The sequence below is a fragment of the Marmota flaviventris genome, chromosome 10 (genome assembly GCF_047511675.1).
Source record: "Marmota flaviventris isolate mMarFla1 chromosome 10, mMarFla1.hap1, whole genome shotgun sequence".
NCBI lineage: Eukaryota > Metazoa > Chordata > Mammalia > Rodentia > Sciuridae > Marmota > Marmota flaviventris.
The window spans coordinates 114,515,511-114,533,618 of NC_092507.1; the positions used below are offsets into that span (position 1 = coordinate 114,515,511).

The window sequence follows — 18,108 nt, forward strand, 5'->3', positions numbered from 1 at the left end:
AAGTTTGACTACTCGAGGTACTTCATCAAAGAGAAGTTATATAGTATTTTTTCTTTTGTGCTGGGCTTTGTCATTTCACATAATGTCCTTGAGGTCCTGTAGCATGTGTTAGAATTTCCTTCCCTTTTAATGAAATATATTCCACTGTGTATATACACCACATTTTATTTCCACGGCCATTTGGGTTGCAACACCTTTTGGCTATTTTGAATAAGGCCGTATAAACATGGGTGTACAAATATCCAAGTTCCTAATTTCAATTCTTTTGGGTGCACATCCGGAAGTGAAATTGCTGGATTAGAAGGTAAATCTATTTATAATTAGAAACACAGATTTTCATGGGCATTGTGGGGAATATCCAGAGGTAGATACTGAGAACTTTATTCCAACTGGAAGCCTCTTAGGTAACTGTTATAGTTTTGATTTTGAGCTCCTGTGTTAACGCAGGATTGGATTGTGAGAGCTGTAACCCAGTCACTCCATCCTAGTTTGAATGGACTGACGGGGAGGTGACTGTGGACAGATGGGGAGTGGCTAGAGGAGGTGGGTAACAGGGGCCGTGACCCCCATCTCCCGGGCCCTAGAAGCATTCATTTTTCCTGCAGCCGCTTCCCCCTACCATTTCTCTTTGTGCTTCCTGACTCCACCATGAGCTGTGCAGCTTTCTTCCACTGGGTCCTTCTCTCATGGTTCGATGCATCACCTTAGGCCCAGAACAGTGGAGTCGGTCATCTATGGATGACCTCTGAAACCATGAGCCCCAAATAAACTTTTCCTTCTTTAAATGGTTCTTGTCAGGTGTTTTAGTTGCAGTGAGGTTTTAATTAAAGGAAAAAAAGTTAATTAAAACAGGTACTAATTGCCCCGAGGACCCTCAGGATGGCACCTATTCTTCTGCTCCTCCTGCCTCTTGAGGCCAACAAAGTGAGGAATGGGCTTCTCAGAAAAAGGGCCTATGTTACGCTTCACTGTGAGGCACAGGGTGGTGAGCTCCACCCTCAAAATAAAGGCAGTAGAAATGGGCATGGTGTGCACCCGTGTAATCCCAGCGGCTCGGGAGACTGAGGCAGGAGGATCTCGAGTTCCAATCCAGCCTTAGCAATTTAGGAAGGCCCTAAGCAACTCGTGAGACCCTGTTTCTAAATAAAATATAAATAGGGTCCAATGACCCTGAGTTCAACCCCCGGTACCCACCCCCCCCCCCCAAAAAAAAAAAAATGAATAAAGGCAGTGGTCCAGGTTCATGTCTGTCTCCCTAGGCCAGAGCTTGTCATCATGAAATCTGGGCACTATTCTGGAACTCTCAAAGTTTGCCCAGCCTTGTCACTTCTGCTGTCCTTTGAATCAGTTTCAGTAGAATCTTTTGTAAAGACTGTGCCTGTGTGTGTCTTCAGGGATAATTAGGGGAGAGGAGCTGAGAGGCTTTTTTATGGCCCAAGGCCACTCTTGCAAAGAGACTAGATGGGCAGGGCCAAAGAAGAAATTAAATCAGGCTGAGTTCCTGATGCTCCTGATGCCCAACACCCAGCCTGTGCACAGCTTCCAGACAAAATTAAATGTCCTATTTCAAAGTGTCACAAAAATAGTGGATGACTCTTGAGCACTATGGCAGATTGTTGGGCAATCATTTTGGGGGCAGATGGCAGGGATTAAAAGAATGAATTGTCTATGGCATAGAAGGCCCAGGTGCCTGATGAGTCTGGATGCAGGAGTTTGGTACACTGAACCCTCTGGATACTTAAAAGAGAAGGAAAGCGATTACTTCCTTCTGGTTGGTGCAGGGACTGTACTGTGATTAAGGTAACTGAATTTATTCTCTTGGTTTAGTTGTATCTGTCAGTGAGTAATTCAGGGTGCTTCCAGAAATGGTCCTTGGACAACATCATAGAAACACCTGGAAGAGGAGCTGGTGAGTGCCAGGGCCCTGAGCAAAGAAGTTAGTGTGTGAGGCCAAATCAAAAAACAACAGACAGACAAACAAAATAATCCCAAAGACGAAAATAATTAGAGTGCGACGAGAGAATCTACAGAATGGTAAAAAGAAATCTATGCTAGCTTCTATTGACAGAGGATTAATACCCAGAATACAAAAAGAACTAAATAAACAAACAAAACCCACAAAACTAAAACAAAACAAAACAAAACAAAACAAAAAAACCCAACCAAAACCAAAAAGCCCAATCAATAAGTGGACTAATGAATTAAACAGGAAGAAATAAAAATGGCCAACAAATATATGAAAAAATGTTCAACATTTTTAGCACTTAAGAAAATGCTAATTAAAACTACACTGAGTTTTATTTTGCTCCAGTTAAAATGACAGCCATCAAGAATAGAAATGGTGGAGAGGGAATGGGGGGAAAGAAACACTCTTCCATTCCTGATGTGATTGTAAATTAGTACAACCACTATGTAAATCAATATGGACTTTCCTCAAAAGACTAGGAATGAGACCACCATGTGACATAGCTATCCCATTCCTCAATATTTATTAAATTATAGGATTTGTAGTTATATATTTATACAGGCACACACTCTAACAATATAATTTGATTTATGTCAAATTAAAGTCAGCATACTATATATAGTGACAAAAGCAGACCCATGTTTATTATAGCAGCTCAGTTCACAATAGCCTAATTATGGAACCAGCCTAGGTGTCCGTCAACAGATAAATGGATAAAGAAAATGTGGTATGTATGCACAATGGAATTTTATTCAGCCATAAAGAAGAATAAAATAAAGTCATTTGCAGGAAAACGGATGGAACTTGAGAGCATTATTTTAAACAAAATAGGCCAAATTCAGGAAATCAAGGGTCATATATTTTCCCTCATAAGCTGAAGCTAGAGAGGCAAAAGGAAAAAAGGTGTGTATGTGGGATCTCATGAAAATAGAGGTGAAATCGGTGGAGTAGAGGAAGGGGACCAGATAGAGGGAGGAAGGGAGGGAAACAGAGGTACTGGGGAAGGAAATTGGCCAAATCACACTGTGTGCATATACAAATGTGTAACAATGAATCTCATTATTATATATAATTATAGAACACCAACAAAAATCGAAACAAGAAGTCAGTGTGTTATGCCGCTCTTGGAACACATACCCACTTGTCTCCATTCTGCTTGCTTCATTCAGCAAGTAGTCAGAGACCCAAGGAGCTCCGTCTAATAGAAAATGATGTGGGTCACATACATAATTTTAACTTTTTTAGTAGCCACATTTAATAAAAGGAAACAGGTTTAATTTAATTTAAAAAATATACTCTATTTAATCAGATACATCTAAAATATCATTTCAACTTGTAATCAATATTAAAGTTACTGAACTATTTCACTTTTTTTTTTGGCCAAGGGCATTAGGAATCTATAAAGAAGTTGAACCAATCAGTGTGGTTGGAAACCACCTTTGGTTTGGTGCAGATTTGGTGCAGACTGATTCATGAATCACTGTTTGTTCAAATAAACTCTTAAAAATTAAAAAAAAAGAAGTTGAACCAATAGAATGTGTATATAATTATAAGAGGGATTAACCAGATTGGATTACAGGTTGATCAGAGACTGGACAGTCCCACAGTGACTGGTGGCCCACTTGAGAGGTGGGGAGAACCAGTTGCTGCTCAGTCCAAGAAATTGGAACCTCAGTTTAAGAGGAACCAATGATGCCACCGAAGGCCTGGAAATCCCCCAGAGAATAGCTGATGCATGCACACATTCAAGGGCTAAATAATCTGGAGATTGGAGAACTCTGGTGTGGCATTAGCAAAAGCCGCACCCACTAGAATAATAGAGCATGTGCAGGAGTCCAGGCTCCCTCCCACTTTTTGTCCCATTCAGGTCCCCAGCCCACTGGCTGGTGAGGCCCACATTCCAGGCGAGTAACTCCTGCTCAGATTGCTGAGCCACATGCCAATCTGCTCTGGAAACACCCTCACGAACACACCCGGAAGTGTGATTTACCAAATTTCTACATGTCTTTCAATCCAGTCAAGTTGACAACTGATATTAACCATCATAGTCAACCTTCAAAATGTGATGTGGATTTTATACTGGCAGCGTATCTCAAGTCAGAAGAATCGCATCTCAACCATTTAATAGTCATATTGAACGGTGCCCTTCTAAGAGATGCAAGGATAATAGTGAACATTTATTGCATGATTACGATCACACCATATTACATCATTCAATCCTCCCAGCAATACTCTATGCCAGCTGTTATCTGCTGAAGAGTGTAAGTATATTCCATGGTTTATGACTACCATCCTTTATCTTTAAGAAGCATCTTCTGTCCCTGGCTCTGCTGTCATCATGTGGCTGCATTCAAATTGCCTCTCATAGGGCTTTTGTGATTACATCGGGCCCACCCCAATAATCCAGCATCATCTCCCCATCTCAAAATCCTTAAAGAATCACATGCAAAAGTTTCTTTTGCCTCATAACATAACATTCACAGCTAGTGGGAATTAGGAGGTGGACGTCTTGGAGAGCCGTTGTTCAGACTGCACAGAAGATGACTTTGTTTTCACAATAATAAGGAAAACTCTGAATAGAGACTGCAGCTCTTTTGCTTCCTTTTTGAAACTTTTGTGCAGTGCAGCTTGCTCCACTCCTAGGGAAGAACATCTCCTTTTTCTATCCCATCTGTAGCGCCGGAGGCTGCTTAAGAGGTGTGAGTGGCCTTTCTGCTCCTGGCCTCACTTTTCCTTCCCCAGTCCCTGTTCCTGGCTGCCGGGCATGACGGTGTGGAGAACAACACGTGTCTCTTTCCCTTGGGAGCTAGACATTTTCAAGGAACTCTTCTTCCTGATTTTTGTTTCTCATTTGGAGAAGAGAGAAGGGAAAGCCAGAACTACGAACAAGAAGAGGCAACTCTGTCCTCATAGAAGGAACCTGAAAGTTCAGCTAGTCCCCCCACCCATCCCTGCCTGGATCAACTGTGTTCTACTGGCCAACACTGACCTTTAACCTAAGCTTGATCTCTCAAGCAAGTCGTTTCCGTCTCAACAGTTTCAAGTTAACTCATTAAGCTCTTTTAGTTATTTACTGATAATGATGGAAGCCAACAAGAATTAACTAAAGAAAAAGATCCAAGAGTTGGCAGGAGACTTTTCCTTATGGGAGACCTGATTTTTTTTTTCTTTTCTTAGTAACTATATGATTCCTTCCCTAGTGTCCCCCTTGGACACCCAACACATAGTCAATGACTCCAGTCCAGGGCTTCTCAGATACCAGTCCTATGTGCCTGACTCCATCCACTCAAGAGATGAAGAGTCACAGACTGGTCATAAGACCATGGAGAAAGATTCTGGACCTTAGGGTGGAGTGATACGGGAGAAGCCCCGTCAGGGAGTTCACAACTGACTAAGATATTGGCATACAAGCTAGAAAAACTTTAATGTTGTTACATTTCACACACGTGCATGTGTACATATGTATACATAAGTGCACACAGAGATAAAATCACACAAAGTTGGAGCACCTAGTACTCAGCTAGGGTTGAGAATACAGATGACTTCATTTCTACCCTAAAGTTTTTCCTAAGAGACAAAGAATTGCTGGGAAGTTTGATAAATGTCATAAGAGAGGTTCGTACAAAAATAGCACAAAGGAAGACATGATTTCCTCAACTTGGATGTGTGTCTGCTTGGGTGCCTTAGAGTGCGACTGTATTCAGATTCAAACATTCTAAGAGGTAGTATGTTAGTCAGCTTTGTCACTGTGGCAAAATACCTGATAAGAACAACTGAGAGGAGAAAAATTTTATTTGGCTCATGTTTTCAGAGGCTCAGTCTATGGTTGGTTAGCTCCAAGGCAGAAACAGCATGGTGGAAGGTCATAGTGGAGAAAAGTTTCTCAGCTCATGGTAACTGGGAAGGAGGGGGCGAGGAGGAAGGGGCCAGAGAGAAGTAAACCTTTGCAGAGCACCCCCTAAGTAACCCACTTCCTCCAACTAGGTCTCACTTCCCAGTAGTCCATTCAGTTACTGATGGATTAACTTATCAAGTGGATTAATTCACTGATGAGCTTAGACTCCTCATGATTCCATCGAAGCCCCACCTCTGGACCCTACAGTATTGGGGACCATGCTTCCAACAAATGAGCTTTGGAGGGACACTTCATCCAAACCATAACAGATACAGTTACAATGGGGCCATTCGGGTGGACCTGAATCTGATCTAATTGGTATCCTAAAGGAGGAAATTTGGACACAAGGAGACATTGAGACACACGCACAGAGTAAAGACCAGGAGAGCACTCAGGGAGAAGATAACCATCTATAAGCCAAGGAGAGAGGACTCAGAAGAGACCAACCCTATTGATACCTCGATCTTGGACTTCCAGCCTCCAAAACTGTGAAAAATAAAATTCCATTGTTTATGCCAGGTGTGGTGGAGCACATCTGTAATCCTAGTGGTTTGGAAGGCTGAGGCAGGAGGATCGCAAGTTCGAGGCCAGCCTCAGCAACTTAATAAAGTCTTAAGCAACTTAGTGAGACCTTGTCCTAAAATAAAAAATAAAAAGGACTGGGAGTGTAGTTCAGTGGTAAAGCACCTCTGGGTTCGATCCCCAGTACCCACTTAAAAAGTTTCCTAGTTTGTGCTATTTGTTGCAACTCATTCATCTATGAAGCCTGTAGTAAGTATGTCCAAGAAGAATGGAAGAGGATATCCTGCCCCAGGAAAATTTTATAAAGATGGGAACATTTAAAGTAGATCTCGGTAAATCTCAGTAGGAATTCAAAGATCACTACAAGTGTGTGTGTGTGTGTGTGTGTGTGTGTGTGTTTGTGTGAGTGTGTGTGTAAAGGGTGCTGGGGAATGGGAGATTTCCATGAAGAAGGAGTTTTCTGGCCAAAGGCCTTTATGTGAAATAGCACTGGAATTTGAAAAAGTGCAGAGTTCCCTATGGTGATCAGGAGGGTGCGAGCTTGGTGTGGGGCATATAAGAGCAGACCGTTGAGCACAGACTAAATGTGGACTTTGACCAGACATCCTGGAAAGAGTGAAAGCAGAGTGCGACAAGATCAAATATGAATTCAAGAAGGAGAATTTTAACCTTGGGGAGGAGGGATTGGATGAAGGGAGATTGAGGAAGCCAGATCACTTAAGAGAAGCAGAGACCAAGATAAAACTAGACGTGCGTGAGCTTCCCTGGGGGGAAGTACCACACCTGTGAGGAACAGATGATCACACAAGACTAGATGAGGAGAGCCTTCGTGCCACAGTGCAGTTGTGACACCCGTGGAAGGAGAAGGAGCAGCAAGGAGAGCTGCTGGGAACCTCAGACTGCAGTACACCCCCGAGAAAGCCTGGGTAGGCTGAAGGGGTGTTCCAGAACAGAGAGCGCCTGTCACCAAAGCCCCTTGCTAGGCAGCAGTGGCATTTCCCGAGCACCCAGCTGTGCTCCATTGTTGGTTGGGAGCAACCTGAGTGGTACTGCCTCAGTGGGATCGCCAGACACGTCCAACCTTGGCGTCCCTTATCCCCTGTCTGTTACCTCATGGCTACCTCTATTCTCTCTCAAATGTGACTAGGGTTGCCAAGGTTGGCGAAGGAGGCTGGGGGACACAGCCACGGGGAAGAGTGATCACAGGGGAAAGAGTGCTGAGCCGGATAAGAAGGCAAGTCGTCCTGATTTGAGTAGATCCAAGGATTCAGCTCATTATAGAGGTGTCCATGGCCCGGGAGCCCATCCTGGGAGTGCACCTGAGAATCACTTTTCTTTCACGTGTCGAGGAATCAGAGCTCAGCAGTGGAAATAATGGAAAAGGGAGGGAGACCCTTGTGGCGGGTTGGTCCTAAACTCGATTTGTTTTGATCTTACTCTGAGGGTCCCAATCTTCTCTCCCACCCTCGTTTTCCACCAATTCCCTAATCCTATCCTTTGCTCCATCCAGATTTGAGGGTTCCTAAGACATCTTAGGGTTTCCCACCTCTGTGCCCTTGTTCATGCCAGTCTCTTCCTGTGCAATTCATATTCTCACGGCTGTCTCTGAATCCCCTCTCCAACTAGATGGACCACATTCTTTCCTTGATCCTGACACTTTTTGTCTCCATGCGTGTTTTGTCCTGCATGGCTTGGCTGTTTGGGGACAAGAACTATTTTGTGCAACTTTGTGTCCCCAATTTTACCCAGCACAGTCCCTTACATGCAGCAGAATTCGATAAATCTAGCTGGGCATGGTGGCATATGCCTGTAATCCCAATAACTCCAGAGACCATGGGGGAAGGATCACAAATTTGAGGCCAGCCTCAGCAACTTAGTGAGACCCTGTCTCAAAATAAAGCAAAGACCTTGTCTCAAAATAAAGGAAAAAAGGTTGGGATGTAGCTCAATGGTAGAGTACCCCTGGGGGTCAATTTTCTATACCAAAAAAAAAAAAAAAATCAGATAAATCTTTATTGAGTAGGAATGAAGATTTCCTATGCTCTTTTCTCTGGGTCATTCATGGTAAAAAGTGCCTTAAGGAGGTCTCTTTCAGTTAAGAAAATATTTTTTGACTACCATACTTTGACTCTTAACTCCTGCCTTTTGAAGCTCAGTTTGATTTAAACCTCTTTGCTTTAAATGCTTAAGTCTGCACATTTACCAAAATGAGCTCATTGCCTCATCAAAGCCTCCTTCACAAGGAGATTTACATTTTCCTGAACATTTATGAACATCTTAGAGCAGTTTCTAAACACAGCCACGAGGCTGTTTCCTCTTATCTTCCTTGCAGTATTTGCATATTAAAAGAAGAACTTGGGAAGGTAGAGCCGACCAAAATGAGATCAATGGAATTTTATGTAGGGGCTGGGTGGGTCCTAGAGAGATGTGATTCTGAGGGGCTTTTCTAGAACAATGAACCCTGACACCTAGGGAGCCCTCTACTCTTCCTGTTTTGTAGCCGGTACTGCAACTTCCTCCTACCTATACCAATTTAGCAGTTTTCTGCACATAGCGGTGCTAAGTGAACCATAAACCTGGAAAAATGAACATAACCAAAATGAAATTAAATGAAAGAATACCGACAACATTGATGAGACATATTTAGTTTCATGTAAGGCCAATGATGTGCCTCATGATAAATGAACATAAATGGACTCCCCCCTCAACCAAAACAAAATCTGTATTTTCACACGTTCAAACTAAATATTTCTAGGGTCAACGTTTATGGGTCACTGTGACCCAAATACCCAATAAGAACAACTTAGAGGAGGAAAAGTTGGGGGCTATGGTTTCAGAGGTCTCAGTTCATTGATGGCTGGCACTATTGCTTTGGGCCCAAGGTGAGACCACATCATGGTGGAAGGATCCAGCAGAGAGAAGTTATTCATCTCACGGCAAGGTCAGGAAGCAGAAAGAGAAAAGGGGGAAGAGGCCGTAAGGAAGATGAACCCTTTCAGGGCATGGCCCCAGTGACTCACTTAATCCAGCCACGTCCAACCTACAGTTACCACTCTATCATCAGTCCATTCCAACTAGGATGGACCGATCAGGTTACAGCTTTCATAATCTAATCATTTTACCTCTGAGTAGTCCTGCATTAACATGAGCTTTCGGGAACACCTCATGTCCAAACCATAATATTTGGCTTGGGGGAAAAATGATATGGAGAGGGAGAAGCCCTGCTTCCTGCAATAGAGTGCCGGTTACTGTTCAGTCTGTATTGTATATAGGACCCTGTACTGCAACTATTGTATAGTTGCTCCTCAGTATCTATGGGGATACTGGATAACAAACTCTGCAGATGTTCAAGTTCCTCATATAAAACAGCATAGTTTTTGCATACAACACTCCTGCATCATCCCACAGAGTTTAAATAATATATATGTTACTTATACCTAAAATGATGTAAATACCATGTAAATACTCACTGTACTATTTTGTTTAGGAAATAACAACAATGAAAAAGTCTGTACATGTTCAGTACAGTGGAAACATCTTTTCAAATATTTTTCATCTGCAGTTGGTTGGGTCCACAGATGCGGACACTGTGGACATAGGTGGTCAATGACACGGCCCTTTTTCCTAGTAACAAAACTAAAGTTGGGCCTTAACAAGGACCTGCTGGTGGAGTGGGGTGCCTGGACCACACAGATCTGAGGTTCTCTTTGTTTTTGAGGTTTGCCTTTCTTTGAGTCTCTTCATTAGCATTGCTGATGCCTACCATACTGGACTTTGGGGAGCTCTGCTTCCTTCCCCTTGGACCCACAGGTGAGAGGCTGGAACATTTAGACCAGTCTTCACTAGAGACTAAGGAAAGCAAGAGCAAAGCAAGCAAATAAAAAGGACACCAGGAGTCTGTCTCACAAAATGTTGTCTGTGCATCTTTATCTGCCTGTTTCTTACTTCTTGGTCTGTGTGGATTCCATCCTAGCCCTGTCACCCAGGGGACTCTAATTGTTCATCTGCCTCCTTTGAGTTGGACCCAGGCCCCTCAGAGATTAGGAATTCTTCCTGCCTTCCTGGGATCACCTCATCAGATCTAGGGTCCTATTTACAGACCCACTTTCCCCCAATAATTGACACAAAGATCAAGTTGTCCTTTATGGAAGTCCCCCACTCTCCCTCTGCCCCCACCTCTGGGTCTTTTCCTGCCTGCTTCTTAGAGGACGAGGTGGTTTTTACTTAAGTGCCATTTGGCCCCCTTTCGTTGTTCCTTCTGAAACAAGGGGGAAGGGAAGTGGGGAGAGTCATGCCATGGGCTGGCTCCATGGAGACCCCAAAGCCAGGGTGGCCAGATGCCATGTAGAACTGTTCCCATAGGGCCTGTCAGCAACTGTGACTAGGTGGAGCAGTGGAGGAGGGGGGCCTGGTGATCTCCAATCAGTGTAGGAAGAAGAATTAGGGGAGACGCAGATCCTCCTGTAGGCACCATTTCCGTGTTTAACCACTCCTTCCACCAGGAAACCTCAATGATGTAATCTGATCCTCTCCCTTTTCTCCATTATTGGTTCCCCTGAAGGGAAGTTTGACGAGCTCTTAATTTCGTACTCCTCAGTGTCTCTGCATATACGCCTGTATTCGTGTCCCATTCTGACCACTCAGGCTGTTTGGAAATATCTGAAGGAACAGCTGTCTGCAGGAGGGCCTACAACATTTGACTATATCAGTCAATAAGGCTGTCACCATATTATTACAATTATTGTTATTATTCTCTGCACTGGGGAGTGAATCCAGGGTCTCTCTACCACTGAGCCACATTGCCAGTCCTTTTTTATTTTAATTTGAGATAGGGTCTCACTAAGTTGCCTTGGTTGGCCTCGAATTTGTGCTCTTCCTGCCTCGACCTCTCCGGTAGCTGGAATTACAGATGTGTGCAAACAAGCCCAGCGAGGCGGGCTTTATCCTATTAAGCTCAGGTTTTTGTGCCTGATTGCATTGTCTACTTTTTTATTTTAGAATTTTTATATGCATATGCAAATATATATATGTGTGTGTGTGAATATGTGTATGTATTTCTTTTTATAGTGCACAAATGGGGATGCACTATACACACAATTCCACCTGCTGTTTTAAATGTTTTCATTAACCCTTTATTTTGGGGGCTCATTTCATATTTATGGATCTGCCTCTTTCTTTCTCATGGCTACCTCATATTTTATTACATAGCTGAACCACAATTTAATTGATTAATTAATATTATTTTACTTTGAGATAGGCTCTGTTTCTATTATAAACCACACAGACATATAACAGATATTGTTTATATATATACATTTTAAAAAGGGAAGCTGGGGTTGTAGCTCAGTGATAGATCTCTTGCCTAGCATGCATGAGGCACTGGATTCCATCCTCAGTATCACATAAAAATAAATAAGTAAAATAAAGGTATTGTGTTCATCTACAACTAAAAATATATTTAAAAAAAAAGAGATGGATGTGGTGGGGCATGTTCATAATCCCAGGGATTTGGGAGATTGAGGCAGGAAGATCACAAGTTTAACATTAGCCTCAGCAATTTAACTTGTCTCAAAATAAAAATAAAAAGGTCTGGGGATGTGGCTTAGTGGCAGAGTGTTTAGGCATTCAGTCCCCAGGAGTGGGTGAAAAAAAAAAAAAAAGCAAAAGATTAAAGACACACACACACACACACACACACACACACACACACACCACTCTATGCTCCCTTCTTGAGTTCCAGAGTGCTATCCCACACATTTGGCGTCAAACACCACCAGAAGTTAATAACTCACAAACCTATGTCTCCAATCCAGAATAGATACTTAAGTTACATACAGACTCTATAAACTGATGGAAATCTCCGGGTGGCCATGCCCCAAACACCTCATCTTAAGATGGGCACATTTTAATTCTTCACATTTTCCCACAAATCAGCTCCTTACTTACTTTCCTACCATCCTCAGCCCCTCACTCTCCTTTATCCCCTGCTCCCATCAGATCGTCCAGTCATTATCATTAAGTCTCACCTACACGACTCTTGGTAACGCTCACATCCATCCCCTCCTTTCCGCCTCATTGACATTGTCTCAGTGGATACCCTCCTGTCTCGCCTTGGCAATTGCAATGATCTTACTGTCTTTTCAATTTTATTTCTTGCCCCCCTCTGATCCATTCTCACACGGAAGCCATGGGATCTCGAATGCAAATGTAATTATTTTACTCCCCAAACGCACATTCTTCCTGTTCTTTCCCATTGTTTTGGCATAATTTCAATTTCTGGTTGCTACCTCTCCAGCCTTCCACGTTGGCACCACCCTTCTTATAGCCTACCTGTCCAGTCTTACTGTACTCTATCAGTTCCAAGAATTCTCTTGGCTGTGCCCTTGCATGTGAGGCCACATCTACTTCTTCCTTCTAATAATACATTTTTCAAGATAAGATCAAGATACCTCACCTGTTTGGATCTTGGATCTCTTCCCAAGGTAGAACAGGCCAAATCTCTGTATCCTCACTTGTAAAACTTTCTCTCTCTCTCTCTCTCTTTATCTATCTCTTTTTGTCTACTAGATCATTAATAAGCATGTGCCTTAGCTGGGCGTGGTGGCATACACCTATAATCCCACCTATTCTGGAGACTGAGGCAGGAGGATCATAAGTTTGAGACCAACATGAGCAACTTAGCAAGACCCTGTCTCAAAATAAAAAAATAAAAAGGGCTGGGGATGTAGCTCATGGTAGAGTTCTGCTGAGTTCAATCCCCAATACCAGGAAAAAATATCTATGTGTATATACACATACACATATCTGAGTGTTTGGCATGTAGAAGGTGCTCAATTAATATTTGAGGGATGAATAAGTAAATGGATTCATTAATGATAAATATAAATGAATCAATTAATGATAAATAAATTGTATCTCTGCCTCCTATTGAATTGGTCCTTTTGTTAAAAAGGAGAATCTGTGACATACATATGGGTACTCAGATTTCCAGGGACTTATTTATGTAACTTCTTGGGAAGAAAGTTCAAACCATTGCTTGGGAAAGTGTTCTGTGGCTAGTGCTGAAAGAGGGACCAGGTTTGAGAACCTGGGTTTGCGCTTAGTGACCCTGTGGGCCTCATCTATTCTAACAGTGATGTCAGGTATGCTATGGTCCAGAAAGAGGCTGATTACACTTGTATTCATCTTTCTTAGAGATGAGATGAGACCCTTCTATGAATCAATCCTGTTTCTACAATTATTCATGAAGGTCCTCAGGTCCAATTCCCAAACATAGGCTTTGCCTCTTGAGGCTACCTGGGACCTGTGGGTCTTGATTTGTGGGAGATTTAAAGCCAAGGGAGAGACCCTTCTGTCCTGTGCATCAGGTTAAAAGACTCAGGTTCGGAATGGGAACAACAGCTGCCTGACTGGAACGGAGACAGAATCCCTGGTGGCGATGGACATTGGTGTGGGGACATGGATGGAGTCTGGGCCTAGGCCTGGGAGAGCATCTGACAAGGGACAAGAGGGAGCCAGATCAGGCCCCCTGTCCTGGGATTCTTAGGGGGTCTGACCTGATACCAGAGGTGGGGGCTGTTGTGTCCCTGGACTTGGGACACGAGAAGTATGAACAAATGTGAATCTTTGCAGGATTCAGCTACCTGACTGGAATGATTCCAGGAGTAACCAAACATGTTAGTGAGGAGTTACCCGGTATATGGTACGGTCAGAGAGAGAGGAAATGGGAAAAGGTGAGAGAAGAACAGAAAAGAAAGAGGAAGGAGGAGAAGGAAAAGGAGGAGGTGAGCTAAAGGGAAGCAGAGGTCCTGCTCTGTCCAGGGGAGGACCAAAGACGAAGCTGTGAGGGGTTCTCCAGGAGTCTCCATCCCCAGTGGGGGGTCTTATGCTGGGGACAGAGGAAGAACTGAACGGATGGGACCTGCAGCTTTGCGGCTGGTCCTAGTCCTCTGTCTCACGGCTTGGTTGCACCTCGAATTCCTGCCAACCCTGTGTTTGAAGGAGATGCCCTTACCCTGACATGCCAGGGATGGAGGCCCACAGCACAATCCCAGGTGCAGTTCTACACACGTGGATAATTCTTTCCTTATTCTAAAGTGGAAAGCGGTGGTCAGTACAGCTGCACTGGGCAGACGATGTTTATTGTATCCTGGTTCACAAACACCTGTAGCTACCAAGGTCAGATCCGAGGTGAGTTACCACCTTAGAGGGGCTGATGGGGCCACTCTGGGATCCAGTCTCTAGAGATCAGTAGCTCTCTGGGCAGGAGTCCTCCATCCAGAGAGATTTGGATGGCCCTGATGTTAGGCCAGTGCATAGGGTCCCTAGCGTCCATGATGCTGGATCAGTATTTCCTCCCAACCCACATGGGGCATGTTTGGAGCCAGGGGAAGGAGGGGGTATGGGGAAGAGCCCTGAGTCAGCCTCGTCACTCCCCCTTCTTCTTTGTGGACCAGATGACTGCTAAGGGACCTTCTAGCTCTGACTCCTGGGATTCCAGAGGGTCTTGGCTATGTGGGAGTTGAGTGGGTGAGGACAAAGGGATAGGTCTTGGGGATGAAACTGTCTCCCGTGCGGGTCAAGGAGCTGCAGCCTGGGCTGTACTGAAGCTCAGTCCTTGGCCTCCAGGGCTTCATTGTCCAGGACTCCCCTCCTGAGCCCTGGGCCTGTGTCTTCCCAGAGCTGTCCCTGCCTCCTGTGCTGAGTGCCATCCCCTCTCCTGAACCTGTGAGGACAGCCCATTGACCCTGAGATGTCAGATGAAGCTGCAGCCCCAGCTCCTTTTCCTTCATAAGAATGGCCACACCTTTTGAAGGACAGGAGCCACCACCCAGAGCTCTGCATCCCAGGGGTCAAAGAGAGAGACTCTAGGCTTTGCTGGTGTGAAGTGGCCTTTGAGGGTTGCTGGGTCCAGAAACAGAGCCCTTGGCTGGAGACCAGGGTGCAAGGTAAATGAGCAAGGAAGGGGAGGCACTCCCCAGGGTTCTAGGCATCAGGCAATAGCACCCCCTGATAGTGGGAGAGGGGTCTCCTAGGGTGGAGGGACCCTGAAACCTGGAGAATCGGGCTGACTCTTCCACCATATGTGCTGTCCCAGCTCCTGTGTCCCATCTTCTTCTCACTCTGCCACATAGGGCTGCTGGCTCTGCGGTGGGGGACATGGTGGAGCCCCTCTGTGAGGCTCAGAGGTGCTCCCCTCTGACCCTGCACTTATTCTATCTTGACAAAGAGATCCCGGGGACACATCCAGTTCCCTATGGCAGGGCTGCTGTCCTCCTCTTCCGAGTGAAGTCAGAGCAGGATGCTGGGAACTGCTGCTTCAAGACCAAGAACCATGTCTCCAGGGAGCAACTCTCCGTGGATGGTGTATCCTATCCTGCATCCAAATGATGATGTGGACCTGAGCCACAGGGGCTGGGAAACAACTGATCATCCTGGCATCCTCCCCAGCCTGGCAGAAGACAGGGAGTCTGGACAGATAGACAGATGGAATGAGAGGAATCTCAATCTCATGCAAATATGACTAAGGGCATCAGGACCTAAGCTGTGAGATGGACCCCCTTCTTATAACCCCAGAAGTTGTGATTCCTTCTGGAGAACTTATTTCCTGAGATCTCACCAACTCTAAGCCATCTAGATCTTGAACTAAGACATGGGGAACTTCTCTCTTACAGCTGGGCTGGGTGGAGGATGGAGGGGTGGTGCAGGAGGAGGGAGATAGTCAGAGGCACTCTCAACACATGGGCAGAGAGAGGCAGAGGAGCAGGTCCTGGGTGCAGGTGGGCTTGGGAGATCTGCAGAAGCCTTGCAGCCTCAGCCGAACCTTCATTACCAAGGTCACAGATGCCTTCTCCTCGGTGCTGGCCACATTTCCCACTTCCTTTGTTGGTTGGGTGGGGCACCAACATAGTTCTGTATGTCTTTTTGCAGAGGGGACCCTGTGGCCTCACATATACAAGAATGTGTGTGTGTGTGTGTGTGTGTGTGTGTGTGTGTGTTGGGAACCACCGGATGCTGAGGGTTTTTTCCTAAGAGCTACAGAAGATTCATGAGCATAGCTCTGAGGCCTTGAAGTCTTGGTATCAACTATGACTTTGACACAGTGTCCTTCCCAAATGGTCCTACAAACCTGTCAGAACTCTCAACTTCTACTGCACATGTGTCCATCCTAACCTAATAAGTGAGATGATAGAATGAGCCAGATTCCTGTCTCAACCTGTGTCTGCATCTCTAGGCTTTCCTGGGTCCTAGAGGGCAATGTGAGGTGTCTCTTCAGTCAAGAAGAATCAAGCAGCACCCTGTCCCCTTCCCCAACCTATGGTACCATGAGCAGTACAACAGCTCACAGAGGGACTCAATAACTGTGGACAGAGTTCCAGCTGTAGTCCCTCCCTTGATTTCTGCCCCAGAGTCCTTGAAGTGTCACTGTCAATGAAGAGCAGTGGTCTTATACAGGTGTATGCGCAGATGTATGATTGGGTTTGATGGTCTGCTCCTTCCTTCTTGTCATCTTGTCCTAAAGATGAATTTTACATGTTGTGTAATGAAGACAAGTCTAGCCTTTGTCCTCAGCTACCAGGGGGTGATTTCTAGGTCCTTGCTGTGTCATGTCTAGGAGGAGTGTCTGTTTGCCTAGGGGCCTTGGCCAGCAGACAACCCGATATGATTTATGATGGAGACTTTGAGTCAAGCTGTGTTATTTCTACCTTTAGAGAAACTGGAGACCAAGGATATCAGCCCAACCTTTGGAAGGGCTGGGAGCTCAAGGTTAGCCACGTGGGCAGCATGTGTTCTAGCCCCAGTGAAAATTCCAAGGCTCTGGTGAACTTTTATAGTTGGCAATTCCAATGTGTATTGTCACATGCTGACGCCGGGAGAGTGGCACTGTCCTAACTCCATGCGAATTGATGTGCTGAGTACTTCTCTAGACTTCTATGCACTCTTCCTTAGGCTAATTTTTAATCTGTATATTTCCCCTGTAATAAACCATAACCGTGAACATTACAGCTTATAATGTGTTCTGTGAGTCCTTCTAGCAAATGATGGAAATGGGGTGGTTTGCAGTTGGTGTCAGAAGTGGGGGCAGTCTCCTGTGGACTGTTTTCTCTAACTTTACACTTGCCTAGACTCTCCCATGTGTCCTACAAATTGTCATACAATGCAGCAAGATAAAGTGCCAATCAACTAGGAAAAGGAGGTTTGAAGAAAGTAGAGTAGGAAAATAAGTTGCAGCAAGGAACAAGGTCAATATCTAAAATGTATTCCTTAGTGTTCTATACCTGGCCACGGGAATGCTACAAATGTGGCTGTGCTTTCTAGTAGCAACTGCTAAGGGGTCATGAAGTCTTCTATAAAGATCAAAGGGGAAGCAGGGCATAATGATGCACAACTGTAATTCCAACAACTCTGGAGGCTGAGGCAAGAGGATTGCAAGTTTAAGGCCAGCCTCAGCAACTTAGCCAGATCCTGTATCAAAATAAAAATTAAAAGCAGTGGTAGAGCGCCTCTGAGTTTGATCTCTGATGATTTGGGCAGGGATAGGGGTAGGGGTAGGGAAAATCAAAGGACTGCTCAAGGAAATCCTGTTCCTGCCACTGGGAGGCATTTTTCTTAAGAGGACACTGTGTGATGATAATGAACGATATCTTTAGTCCCATCTTTTCCATAGCACCCTCGAGTTTTCCTAACACCCTGTATACAAGCTCTGGTATTTCAGTAGGGCAAG

At 44.7% G+C, this 18,108-nt stretch overlaps 1 pseudogene; it reads left to right on the forward strand.

Annotated features, from left to right (window-relative positions):
* Positions 1 to 14,297: 14,297 nt before the first annotated feature.
* LOC114104578 (Fc receptor-like protein 6) lies at positions 14,298 to 15,773 on the forward strand (annotated as a pseudogene).
* The last annotated feature ends 2,335 nt before the right edge of the window (positions 15,774 to 18,108 follow it).